Source organism: Aquarana catesbeiana, linkage group LG10 (genome assembly GCF_042186555.1).
Source record: "Aquarana catesbeiana isolate 2022-GZ linkage group LG10, ASM4218655v1, whole genome shotgun sequence".
NCBI classification, from domain to species: Eukaryota; Metazoa; Chordata; class Amphibia; order Anura; family Ranidae; genus Aquarana; species Aquarana catesbeiana.
In genome coordinates this window covers 33,746,840-33,760,996 of record NC_133333.1, presented here as the reverse complement: position 1 = coordinate 33,760,996, position 14,157 = coordinate 33,746,840, and the positions used below count along the sequence as shown (strand labels likewise).

At 45.7% G+C, this 14,157-nt stretch overlaps 1 protein-coding gene across 1 annotated transcript in view; it reads right to left on the bottom strand.

Moving 5' to 3' along the window:
• Positions 1 to 13,037, bottom strand: part of LOC141110561 (uncharacterized) — a 41,278-nt gene extending 28,241 nt beyond the window's left edge. The window contains exon 1 of the mRNA XM_073601962.1: positions 12,973 to 13,037. The gene's annotated coding sequence lies outside the window, so the exon portion shown is untranslated. The remainder of the gene's footprint in view (positions 1 to 12,972) is intronic.
• Between the last annotated feature and the right edge of the window lie 1,120 nt (positions 13,038 to 14,157).

Below are 14,157 nucleotides of genomic sequence, written 5' to 3'. Positions count from 1 at the left end.
AATAAATAAATAAAAAAGAAAGAAAAAAAAGGGGGCAGACTCAATGGATCACTTGGTCTTTTTTTTCTGCCCTCACTTTTCTATGTTTCTATTTTTCTGGGTAAATAATAAGCATTTTTAACATTTTTTGCAAAGCCATCTCTTGATTTTTTTAGCTTGCTCCAGATTTATTTTAAAAAAAAATACAATAGAAAAAAAAAATAAAAATAAGAAAAAAAGGTAAGACTCAATGGATCACTTGGTCTTTTTTTCTGCCCTTACTTTTCTCCGTTTCTATTTATCTGGGTAAATAATAAGCATTTTGAATTTTTTTTTTTTTTGCAAAGCCATCTCTTGATTTTTTTAGCTTGCTCCAGATTTATTTAAAAAAAAAATACAATAGAAAAAAAAATAAAAATAAGAAAAAAAGGTAAGACTCAATGGATCACTTGGTCTTTTTTTCTGCCCTCAATTTTCTCTGTTTCTATTTTTCTGGGTAAATAATAAGCATTTTTTAAATTTTTTTGCAAAGGCATCTCTTGAATTTTTTAGCTTTCTCCAGATTTATGTTTTAAAAAAAATACAATAAAAAATAAAGAAAAAAAAGGGCATACTGTATATACAGTATAAATATATATAAAATAAAAAATAAAAAAAAGGGCAGACTCAATGGATCACTTGGTCTTTTTTTCTGCCCTCACTTTTCTCTGGGTAAATATTAAGCATTTTTAAAATTTTTTGCCATCTCTTAAATTTTTTAGCTTGCTCCAGAGATTTCTGCTTAAAAAAAAAAAAAAAAAAAAAAAACAACCTCCTTTGTGCTGCATTATTGTGGCCTAGAAGACAAACAGCCGCTACACTGGGAGCGCATTGGTATGTTAAAAAAAAAAAAACAAAACATCTAAATAAAACATAAGCCTAAATCAAATGGTATTAGGGCTGCAAAAATAAATGAGCGGCGGCAGTTTGTCCCACGTCTGAGGCTCGGAGAGGGATATTTACGGCCTCAATATAAAAATAACACTTCCACACCATAACACATTGCACATCCCACAGCCTTTAACTGTTTTGCTCCCAAATTTCCTCCGGCATCCCACTTTAATCAATGACAGATCCAGACCCCAGGCTGGAGCTCTTCCTGTCTCTGTTAGGTTTCTCTTGTTTAATGGAAAAACATTTTCTTTTTTTTTTCTTCCCCTTTTTCTGAGGCCAGGCTGAAATATTAAGGGTCCAACAGGTCAAAATGGATTCTCTCCCAAAGCCCAGGCCCGACTAGGGTTGCCGCAGCAACGCGAGTCACGTGAGCGTAAGAAAACAATGGTTTTAATGCTAGCAAAACAAATAAAAAAAGCAAAGCAGGAAGTTTGCGAAGTAGATACTGGGGCTGCTATGGAGAAAATCCGCCTGAAAATGTGTTGTGGAAGAACAATGCGTGTTTTGTATAGATTGTGGTAAAAATAGGAACGTGAAAAGCGTCGCTCGACAAATGCTTAAAGCGACTGTTTCGAAAAACAAAAAATAAATCCAGCATAACACTGTGTTGAGGTGCACAGCATGTCTGCATATTTACCCAGCGTGACGCATGGCACTGCAACACCTATGGATGTTTCTTTGGTTTAAAAACAAATTCTATTGGTCAAACTAGACGGACTTGTGTCTTTTTTAGGCCTATTTTGTGACATTTGAAAAAAGTTAAAAAAAAAAAAAAAAGAAAAAATAGAAAAGAAAACAATATGATGCTTTGTAAAAACCCATTGCACTGCCCTACACTGCTCTCTTGCAAAGTTGGAATGGTCTGGAGCACACTTTCTCAACATTTTCCTCAATGGAACTGGGGTAGATCATTAATTAATTCATCAAGGTTCAATGGGAAGAATGCCCCTTACATTGGTGGTCAGTGACAAGAATGCTCCTTACACCGGCGGCCAGTTGGAAGAATTCTCTTTACATTTGCGGCCAGTGGGAAGAATGCTCCTTACATTGGCGGCCAGTGGGAAGAATGCTCCTTACATTGGCGGCCAGTGGGAAGAATGCTCCTTACATTGGCGGCCAGTGGGAAGAATGCTCCTTACATTGGCGGCCAGTGGAAAGAATGCCCCTGGTAATCAGTGACAAGTATGCTCCTTACGTTGGTGGTCAGTGGGAAGAATGCTCCTTACATTGGCGGCCAGTTGGAAGAATGCTCCTTACATTGGCGGCCAGTTGGAAGAATGCTCCTTACATTGGCGGCCAGTTGGAAAAATGCTCCTTACATTGGCGGCCAGTTGGAAGAATGCTCCTTACATTGGCGGCCAGTTGGAAGAATGTTCCTTACATTGGCGGCCAGTTGGAAGAATGTTCCTTACATTGGCGGCCAGTTGGAAGAATGCTCCTTACATTGGCGGCCAGTTGGAAGAATGCTCCTTACATTGGTGGTCAGTGACAAGAATGCTCCTTACATTGGCGGCCAGTTGGAAAAATGCTCCTTACATTGGCGGCCAGTTGGAAGAATGCTCCTTACATTGGCGGCCAGTTGGAAGAATGCTCCTTACATTGGCGGCCAGTTGGAAGAATGCTCCTTACATTGGTGGTCAGTGACAAGAATGCTCCTTACATTGGCGGCCAGTTGGAAGAATGCTCCTTACATTGGCGGCCAGTTGGAAGAATGCTCCTTACATTGGCGGCCAGTTGGAAGAATGCTCCTTACATTGGTGGTCAGTGACAAGAATGCTCCTTACATTGGGGGCCAGTTGGAAGAATGCTCCTTACATTGGCGGCCAGTTGGAAGAATGCTCCTTACATTGGCGGCCAGTTGGAAGAATGCTCCTTACATTGGCGGCCAGTTGGAAGAATGCTCCTTACATTGGCGGCCAGTTGGAAGAATGCTCCTTACATTGGTGGTCAGTGACAAGAATGCTCCTTACATTGGGGGCCAGTTGGAAGAATGCTTCTTACATTGGTGGTCAGTGACAAGAATGCTCCTTACATTGGGGGCCAGTTGGAAGAATGCTCCTTACATTGGGGGCCAGTTGGAAGAATGCTCCTTACATTGGCGGCCAGTTGGAAGAATGCTCCTTACATTGGCGGCCAGTTGGAAGAATGCTCCTTACATTGGCGGCCAGTTGGAAGAATGCTCCTTACATTGGCGGCCAGTTAGAAGAATGCTCCTTACATGGGCAACCAGTTGGAAGAATGCTTCTTACATTGGCGGCCAGTTGGAAGAATGTCCCTCCTACAATGGTGGTCATTATAAGAATGCCCCCTTTACATTAATGGTCAATAGGAAGAATGCCCCTCTTATAGTGGTAATCAGAAGGCCCTCCTTACAAACAGCTAAAAAGATTGTTGGTGCCATGTTGCTGGCTCTGGCAAGTAGCAACTGCACTGCAGGTGCCAAACACATGCGATCTCTGAGCAATGCGAGTTTAGCCAAACAGTTGCATGGCTGAACTCGCATTGGATTCGCACAGAAAATAGTGCAGGGACTGGTTTTTCCCCCGCACTAGAATCGGATCACATGGGTGTTCTCACCTATGCGATCCAATTCCTGTGTGAGTTCACAGTTCGCACTGCGATCTGTGAACTAAACTGGAGGTGTCATTAACTTTGTTAATGACACCCGCAGCGGTTCGCACAACGCAGTGTGAACTGCCTGCGGGAGAGGAGTGACGCGGGAACGGGCGCTGTAATGGCGCTGGTTCCCGCATCCTATTAGTGTGAACCCAGGGTAAGAGATCACTGTCAGTAATCACTTTAGCTCCAGGCCTTTTCTGGCACTCTTTGTTTACATGTAACAATCAGTATTTTGTGCAAGAAAATTTTTTAGTAACCCCCAAACATTATTATTTTGTTTTTGTTTTTTTTTTAAAACAGAGGCCCTAGAGAATAAATTGGTGGGTTTTGCAATTTTTTTTTATGTCACATGACATTTGCACAGTGGTTTTTCAAATGCAATTTTTTTGGGAAATAATATACTTTTTTGAATTTTAATGCATAAAAACACAACACATAACCCAATTTTTGGTAAAATATAAAAGATGATGTTACGCCAAGTAAATATAGATACCCAACATGTCACGCTTTAAAATTGCGCATGCCCGTGCACTGGCGACAAACAATGTAAATCTTACTATCCATAGGTGCCGATTTGAAAACCTTTACAGGTTACCATTTTAGATTTACAGAGGAGGTCTGGCGCTAGAATTACTGCCTATGACCTGGCATCCGCTGTGATACCTCACATGTGCGGGACAATCGCCGTGTGCGTGCGTGCAGGATCGTCGTGTGCGTTTGCCTTTGCACAGGGGGACAGTGGCACTTTGATTTCTTTTTTTTTTTTACACTATTGCTTTACATTTTTTAATTATTTAATGCTGTCACAAGGAATGTAAACATCCTTTGTGACAGCAATAGAGAAGTGACAGGTACTCTTTATGGAGAGACCCCAGATCCCTCCTCTCCCCTTAAAAGCATTTGATCACGCCAAGATCGGTGTGTTGAAATGCTTTTGATTTTTGAAAATGGCGCCGTTTACACCCAGGTGAACAGGAAGTGATGTCATTGCTTCTGGGGTTACCACAGCCCAGAGATAAACAAAGCTGATCCGGTCTTTGTTCGCCTCTCCGATCAGCCGGCGAAAAGCACCAGCTGGTCTATGGGGACTCCTGGTGGGAGAGGGAGGGACGTTCTCCTTCCACTGCTTATAAAAGCAATCCAACAGCTAGTTAGCCGATGCGATTGCTTTTATAAAGGGAGTTGAATGTTGGCTCTAAAAAAAAAAAAAAAAAAAAAAACAGTAACGAGATGATGCCTGCAGCTCTCATCCTGGTATAACCACCCAAAGTCCAGTGACAGATCAGGTACATGACTGGACAACAAGTGGTTAATCCCTCTTTCTTTTGCTTCTTGCAACCACTTCCCATTTACATGCACTCCAGCGATGGCAGCACACCATTCCTCAGAAAGGGTTTACTGATGGTGACAACAGTGGACCATGCCTTTGAAATGAGGGCTTAAATGGCCATCTGTTCCACCGGAAGGGTGACAACACCAGAGCACAACTGGGAGCCTGGGACACAATAGGGACTCTCTCACAGGAAGTGCCTGGACAAAGACATTTATGGCAGATCCACCAAATTATTTATTTGAACTCCTTCCTGCCGGCCATGCACATTTATGTAGCAGCATGGCGGTGGGCCTTATACTGTGTTGCAATGTTGTGATGGGAGCGCGATCAATTGCATGCTTTCCAGCACTGTGACCGCACTGACACCTAGGAATTAGAGCTGCACGATTCTGAGAATCACCATTTTTTTGCTTAGAATAAAAAGATCACGATTCTCGTGGTGTAAAATCTTTAACATTATACAAAAGAAATTGGGCTAACTTTACTGGTTCGTTTTTTTTAAAATTCATTAAAGTGTAATTTTTCCCAAAAAATTGCATTTGAATGACCTCTGCGCAAATACAGTGTGACATAAAACAGTGAAACAACCACCATTTTATTCTCTAGGGTCTCTACTAAAAAAATATATATTATGTTTGGGGGTTCTAAGTAATTTTCTAGCAAAAAAAAATGATTTTAAAACGGAGTTCCACCAAATTTTTTTTTTTAAAGTCAGCAGCTACAAATACTGCAGCTGCTGACCTTTAAAATAAGGACACTTAACCTGTCCCAGGGCGCCCACGATGTCGGCACCTGAAGCCGATCTGTCCCTCGGCTCTCGGGTGGAGGCGCCGCCATCATCGGTAAGGGAATCAGGAAGTGAAGCCTTGCGGCTTCACAGCCTAGTTCCCTACTGCGCATGAGCGAGTCGTGCTGCGCGATCCCACTGGTCCCTGCTGTCTGGCGTAATTATCTGCAGATACTGCGGCTATCTATGCCCGGAAGTGGGAGCAAATACCTGGATTATACAGGTATCTGCTCCCCCCTCCCTCCTGAAAGGTGCCAAATGTGACACCAGAGAGGGGGGAAGGATTCCGAAAAGCGGAAGTTCCATTTTTGGGTGGAATTCCACTTTAACTTGAAACCAACAAATGTCAGAAAAAGGTTTAGTGTTTAAGTGGTTAAACTTCCCTCATTTACACACCAAAGTGTATTCCTTTGATCTAAAGGACAAATGGTTACAATGTTTATACTTAAGTTCCACTGCTAAAGAATGTTGTGATTCTTGGCAGACTTTTTTTTCTCTTTCTTTTGACAGCTGTCGGCTTCAGCAGAGCAGAGAGAATTCTCTGCATAGAAAGAATCGGGAAATACTTTGTCAAGATCGCAAGGGGGGAAAAAAAAAATAGCGATAACGATTCTTAACGATTAATTGTGCAGCTCTACTAGCAATGATTGAGAGCTGATAGGATGATCATGTGGTCAGGGTGGAAGTCAATTACATGCTAATGGCATGATCAGGAACCCCCGTGTAACACCTCCAGTGTAATGATCTATTAAAGGGCCGGCTCCCACAGAAAGGGGTTCATAAAAGTTGCAGAATTAAATATATATATATATATATATATATTACATTAACTTTTGAAGATTACATTATGTTTTAGGGCCAGATCACACCACAAAAACGCACTCCAGATCCGTTCTGGATGCGCTTCTGCATGCACGTTTTTAGCGCATTCCGGTGCGTTTCCACATGCTTTTGCTTCTGCAGTCCAGTGCAGAAAAATGCAGCATGTTCTACTTTCTTTTTTCTGGAACTGGAACGCCCTGGAACTGATCGCACTGGTGTGGACTATGCCATTGGAAACCATATAACCTACTTTCCATGCGTTTTTGATGCAGAAAAAAATATTCACTGGATTGCATGTGGTGCGAACTGGTCCTTAGTGTTTAGGTTTATACATACTTTGCGCAAAGTGTAAATCGTTTTTTTTTTTTCCTTTTCTTTTTAATACACTGATCAGCCATAACTTTATGATCACTGACAGGTAACGTGAATAACATTGATTATCTTCTTACAATGGCCTCTTAGGCTCCATGCGCACTGGACGTTAAAATAATGTTATAAAAAACGCCAGTAGCTTTGCAGTGAGCCTTTCAACGTTTTTTAATGTTTTTCTGCATTGGCGTTTTTTAGCGTTTTTAATTTTTTTTTTTTCAATGGATCAAAAATGTAAAAAAACGCTGGTGAGCCACGTTTTTGAGAGTTTATCGACGTTTATCAGCATTTGGCGTTTTTTGTGTTCAGAAAAAACTACTCCTGAACGCGATTTTACGGCGTTCAGAAAACAGCCCATAAACATCCAAAAATGTACATAGATGGGAGTTTATGGGCTCTTAACAAAAACGCCCAAACTCCCAAAAACGTCAGTTTATGAGCTTCAGTGTGCATGGAGCCTTACAAGTCAGTGGGGTATACAGTGGGTATAGAAAAGAATCCCCCCCCCCCCCTTTTAAAATAATCACATTTTGTTGCTTTGCAGCCTGAAATGAAGACAGACACCATTTTTGTTTTATCCAGCTATATTTACTTAGTGTAACATCCAAGTGAAAGATATAACACCAACATGTCAGAGAGAAAAAAAAAAGATCAAGAACAGAATAACTAAGTTGGAAAAAGGATTACCCCCCTTTTTAATCACCTTCTCAATGGCACACAAAGCCATTCAACTTCCAACAGTGATCAGCTGTGGTCATTTTGATTAGCTCAGCATGAAAAGAGCTTTCCTGGAGCATTTCAGTCCCTGATAGTGCAGCTGAAGCACAAAATCAACTATGGATGGCAAAGGCACTGTCACCGGAATCAAGTTGTGAACAGGCACAAGTCAGGAGATGGATACATAGACTTTATCAATGCCTAGAACATGGGTCTTCAAACTATGGCCCTCCAGTTGTTCAGGAACTACAATTCCCATCATGCCTAGTCATGTCTGTGAATGGCAGAGTTTTGCAATGCCTCATAGGATGTGTAGTTTTGCAACAGCTGGAGGACCGTAGTTTGAAGATCCCTGGCCTAGAAATACAGTGAAGTCTATTATTAAGAAGTGAGAGGCATTTGGTACAACGCAGGCCCTCCCTGGAACAGGACGCGACTCCCAACTGGATGAAAGAGCCAGGAGGAAACTGGTCAGAGGCTACCAAGAGTATGGTTGCCACCTCATCCCTTTAAACCCGAACACATAATAATTACACAGGTTCTGTAGCTGATTAAGGTTGTAATTAAACTCACTTGGTGCCTTATCTGCATTTAATTAGCCTCAGAACCTGTATTATTCATATGTGTTTGGGTTTAAAGGGATGAGATGTCAACTAACTATAACCAAGAGGCCTACAGCAATTCTAAAGTGGTTGCAGGAATTTATGGCAAAGGCTGGTCATTGTGTGCATGTGACAACAATATCACAAATTCTCCACAAATGTGGCTTGTATCCTCAAGAAAGGCCACATGAAGTCACCACTGAGCTTTGCTAAAACGCACCTTGAGGACTCTGAGACCACATAGAAAAAGGTGTTATGGTCAGATGAGACGAAAATTGTATTATTTGACCTCAACACCAAACGATATGTCTGGTGGACAGCCAAATGACCCCATTCCTACAGTAAAGCATGGAGGTGGTATGTTCCTGTTATGGGGATGTTTCTCTGCAGCAGGGATTGGAGCACTTGTCAGGATAGAAGGAAAAATGGATGGGGCAAAATACCGTCAAATTCTTGAGGAAAATTCACTGCCCTCTGCCAGAAAGTTGTCAATGGGAAGAAGGTTTACCTTCCAACATGACAATGACCCAAAGCACACAGCACGAATGACCACACAGTGGTTGAAGGAGAAAGAGGTGAATGTCCATGCATGGCCTAGTCAGAGCCCAGACTTAAACCTCATTGCAAATATGTGGAGTATTTTGAAGACTGCAGTCCACAAATGGCCATCAACAAATTTAACCAAACTTGAGTAGTTCTGCAAAGAAGAATGGGAAAATACTGAAAAGTCTAGATGAGCAAAGATAGTAGAGACAAATCCCAATGGACTAAAGGCTGGAATTAAAGCAAAAGGTGGTTTTCTGACATGTTGGGGTTATATCTTACACTTGGATGTTATCAGTTGTGCTGAGTAAATACAGCTGGATAAAACAAAAACTGTGTCTGTCTTTATTTCAGTCTGCAAAGCATCAAAATGTGATTATTTTAAAGGGGGGAATTCTTTTCTATACCCACTGTATATATAAGAGCGAGAAGCTCTTTGGACTTGATAAAACACAGTGGACCAACCCCAGCAGATGACATGGCTCCCCAAATCATCACTGACTATGGCAACTTCACACTGGACCTCATGCAACTTGGATTCTGTTCCTCTCCACTCTTCTTCCAGACCCTGGGACCTTGATTTCCAAATGAAATGAAAGATTTTCCTCAGTCAGTGATGATTTGTGGAGCCATGTCATCTGCTGGTGTTGGTCCACTGTGTTTTATCAAGTCCAAAGTCAGCACAGCCCTCTACCAGGAAATTCTAGAGCACTTAATGGTTCCCTCTGCTGATCAGCTTTATGGAGATGCTGATTTCATTTTCCAGCAGGACTTGGCACCTGCCCACACTGCCAAAAGTACCAATACCTGGTTTAATGATTATAATATCACTGTGCTTGATCGGCCAGCAAACTCGCCTGACCTAAACCCCATAGAGAATCTGTGGGGTATTGTCAAGAGCAGGGTTTCTCAACCAGGATTCCATGGAACCCTAGAGTTCCTCCAGAGGTTTCTGGAGGAATGAGCAATTTCTGTTCCTCAGATAAGTTCCCACTGACACCATTGATCTTTTTCACTATCTGTATGGGGGTAATTTTTCACAATGGCCACAAGTGTGAGGAGCACTCTACCTACTGACCATCACACTAATGTATCATGTGTTTTAGATATAGTCATTTTTAGCAGGGGTTCCCTGAGACTGTAAAGTTATTTCAAGGGTTCCTCTGTGTTGAAAAGGTTGAGAAAGGCTGGTGAAGAGGAAGATGAGAGACACCAAACCCACCAATGCAGATGAGCTGAAGGCCGCTATCAAAGCAACCTGGGCTTCCATAACACCTCAGCAGTGCCACAGGCTGATCCCCTCCATGCCACGCCGCATTGATGCAGTAATTCATGCAAAAGAAGCCCCGACCAAGTATTGAGTGTATACTATACTGTACATGGACATACTTTTCAGTAAAAAAAAACATTTCTGTAATAAAAATCCTTTTTTTTTGTATTGGTCTTATGGAATAATTTAATTTTCTGAGATACTGAAATTTGAGTTTTCACTACCTGTAAGCCATAATCATCAAAATTAAAAAGAAAGAAATGCTTGAAATATATCGCTCTGTGTGTAACCTGTCTATATAAAATATATGAGTTTTACTTCTTGAATTGAAATACTGAAATAAATGTAGTTTTTGATGCTATTCTAATTGTATAAGATGCACCTGTATATACACATACACTCCTTGGGCCCGCAGAGGGTGAAGGGTTAGTAAGGGGTGGGTGCAGAGGGTGAAGGGTTAGTAAGGGGTGGGTGCAGAAAGTGAAGGGTTAGTAAGGGGTGGGTGCAGAGGGTGAAGGGGTAGTAAGGGGTGGGTGAAGAGGGTGAAGGGGTAGTAAGGGGTGGGTGCAGAGGGTGAAGGGTTAGTAAGGGGTGGGTGCAGAGGGTGAAGGGTTAGTAAGGGGTGGGTGCAGAGGGTGAAGGGTTAGTAAGGGGTGGGTGCAGAGGGTGAAGGGGTAGTAAGGGGTGGGTGCAGAGGGTGAAGGGGTAGTAAGGGGTGGGTGCAGAGGGTGAAGGGGTAGTAAGGGGTGGGTGCAGAGGGTGAAGGGGTAGTAAGGGGTGGGTGCAGAGGGTGAAGGGGTAGTAAGGGGTGGGTGCAGAGGGTGAAGGGGTAGTAAGGGGTGGGTGCAGAGGGTGAAGGGGTAGTAAGGGGTGGGTGCAGAGGGTGAAGGGGTAGTAAGGGGTGGGTGCAGAGGGTGAAGGGTTAGTAAGGGGTGGGTGCAGAGGGTGAAGGGGTAGTAAGGGGTGGGTGCAGAGGGTGAAGGGGTAGTAAGGGGTGGGTGAAGAGGGTGAAGGGGTAGTAAGGGGTGGGTGCAGAGGGTGAAGGGTTAGTAAGTGGTGGGTGCAGAGGGTGAAGGGTTAGTAAGGGGTGGGTGCAGAGGGTGAAGGGTTAGTAAGGGGTGGGTGCAGAGGGTGAAGGGGTAGTAGGGGGTGGGTGCAGAGGGTGAAGGGGTAGTAAGGGGTGGGTGCAGAGGGTGAAGGGGTAGTAAGGGGTGGGTGCAGAGGGTGAAGGGGTAGTAAGGGGTGGGTGCAGAGGGTGAAGGGGTAGTAAGGGGTGGGTGAAGGGGTAGTAAGGGGTGGGTGCAGAGGGTGAAGGGGTAGTAAGGGGTGGGTGCAGAGGGTGAAGGGGTAGTAAGGGGTGGGGGGTGGATGGGGTACAGGGGTGATAAAAGGTGACAGGGATGCAGGTAAGGTGTGAAGGACTGACGGGAATGGGAGGGGAACAGAATGCAGAGTACATTACCAGGGGGACAGAAGTGTTATATGGGCAGACAGTCAGGATGATGGAAGTGGAAAGGGGGGCAGGCAGGATGATGTAGGTAGTACGGTGTAGACGGGATGAAGGAAGTGGTATGGGTGCAAGCAGGATGACAGTGATTGTAGTATGGACAGGCAGGATGGAGCTGGTTGGGGTGCAAGCAGGATAACGGAGGTGGTCAGGGTGCAGGCAGGATGATGGTGGGGGTTTGGGATGCAAGCAGGCAGGATAAGGGAGGCGGTTGGGGTGCAGGCAGGATAACGGAGAGGGGTCGGGGTGCAGGCAGAATGACGGAGGGGGTTTGGGGTGCAAACAGGCAGGATAATGAAGGTGGTCGGGGTGCAGGCAGGATAACGGAGGTGGTCAGGGTGCAGGCAGAATGATGGAGGGGGTTAGGGATGCAAGCAGGCAGGATAACGGAGGTGGTCGGGGTGAAGGCAGGATGGCGGAGGGGGTTAGGGATGCAAGCAGGATGACGGAGGGAGTCGGGGTGCAGGCAGGGTGTTGGGGTGATAGGTGTGCAGGCAGGGTGTTGGGGTGCAGGCAGGGTGTTGGGGTGCAGGCAGGGTGTTGGGGTGATAGGGGTGCAGGCAGGGTGTTGGGGTGATAGGGGTGCAGGCAGGGTGTTGGGGTGATAGGGGTGCAGGCAGGGTGTTGGGTGCAGGCAGGGTGTTGGGGTGATAGGGGTGCAGGCAGGGTGTTGGGGTGCAGACAGGGTGTTGGGGTGATAGGGGTGCAGGCAGGGTGTTGGGGTGCAGGCAGGGTGTTGGGGTGATAGGGGTGCAGGCAGGGTGTTGGGGTGCAGGCAGGGTGTTGGGGTGATAGGGGTGCAGGCAGGGTGTTGGGGTGCAGGCAGGGTGTTGGGGTGATAGGGGTGCAGGCAGGGTGTTGGGGTGCAGGCAGGGTGTTGGGGTGATAGGGGTGCAGGCAGGGTGTTGGGGTGATAGGGGTGCAGGCAGGGTGTTAGGGTGCAGGCAGGGTGTTGGGGTGATAGGGGTGCAGGCAGGGTGTTGGGGTGATAGGGGTGCAGGCAGGGTGTTGGGGTGCAGGCAGGGTGTTGGGGTGATAGGGGTGCAGGCAGGGTGTTGGGGTGATAGGGGTGCAGGCAGGGTGTTGGGGTGCAGGCAGGGTGTTGGGGTGCAGGCAGGGTGTTGGGGTGATAGGGGTCCAGGCAGGGTGTTGGGGTGCAGGCAGGGTGTTGGGGTGATAGGGGTGCAGACAGGGTGTTGGGGTGATAGGGGTGCAGGCAGGGTGTTGGGGTGCAGGCAGGGTGTTGGGGTGCAGGCAGGGAGTGGTGTGGAAGAACACAAGCCTGTGTACAGGGTGTTGGGGTACATGCACATGTCAGGGTACAGGTAGGGGTAGTAGAGGGGTGCAGGGGGCTCGGGGTAATAATCATCAGAACACTGGGCACCATGACGTCACTTGGCGTCCGGCCTCTTAACCCTTCCCCTGCCAGAGAGCGGCCTAGGAGCTCCGTCCGGCAGGCAGGGAGTTAATCGGGCCCCGGTGGGGACTCACCTGGCTCCGGGCTGACCGGACATCGGTGGGGGCAGAAGACACGGGGGAGGGGCCACAGCGCCGCTGCTCTGGGGGGGCGGGGGGGAGACGGAACTGCCCTACACTGACTACGGCATCCCGGGCGGACCACACTGCCTGAGATCGCGATCCTGGGAGAGGAGGAGGAGAGTGTATATAGTACAGTATATAGATAGTATATATTGTGCGGATCACATCTGCAGATCATACAGAAGACTCCTCCATATACACTGCAATAGATTCCTTTCCATGTGTCCTGCCTGCAGACCCCCCATCCTTCTCCCCCATGTGATGTGGGGGGAGATCTGCTATAATAAATATATACTCTCTAACTATAAAAGTTTAAAAAAGTAATAAATAAACGTATACTCTCTATAGTGGTTCTTATTCACTAAACCCAATAAGGAGGGGAGAAATCGTGGCGGTACACATCGGAAAACGACCCAATTGCGCAAGCGACTGAACACTGGGGGGGGGGGGGGTTGTCGATGGGGGCGATTCAAATCTAGGATCTGTGTTTTTGTATCTTCCATCCTTAGGCTATATGCACACAGGCGTAAAAAAAAAAAAACGCAGCTTTGATTGGCCTCGTTCACACAGGCGCCGTACAGCGTACACCCCCCGTGCTCGGCCGTTTCCGTGCATTCCTATGCAGGCAGTCCCATTCATGTCAGTTGGGATGCAGAGGCTGCACGGACACAGCTTCTGCTCCCAATCCAACATCCAAATGGATGGCCCCAAACGCACATTTGGAAGTCATGCACCCGCACTTATCAAATCAGGAGCAGCAGCCGTGTCCGTGCAGCCGCTGCTTCATAATTGACAGCAATGGACCTGCCTGCATGGGAACGCATGGAGCACCTGTACATCCCCATGCAAGTAAATACAGCCCTCGTACAGGTGGGCGCTGTACTACGCCCGGGAGGCCAAAAGGCGCCTGGCTTATTTTTATTTTTTTGTTTCTTACACCTCTGAAATCAGCATACAATGGATAGAAAAAGTTTACACACCCCTGTTAAAATGTCAGGTTCTTGTGCTGTGAAAAAGCGAGTATAGATTAATCATTTCAGAACTTTTTTCACCTTTAATGTGACTTATAAACTGTCCAACTCAGTTGAACTACAAACTGAAATCTTTTAGGGGGGGGGGGTAAAAATAAAAAATAAA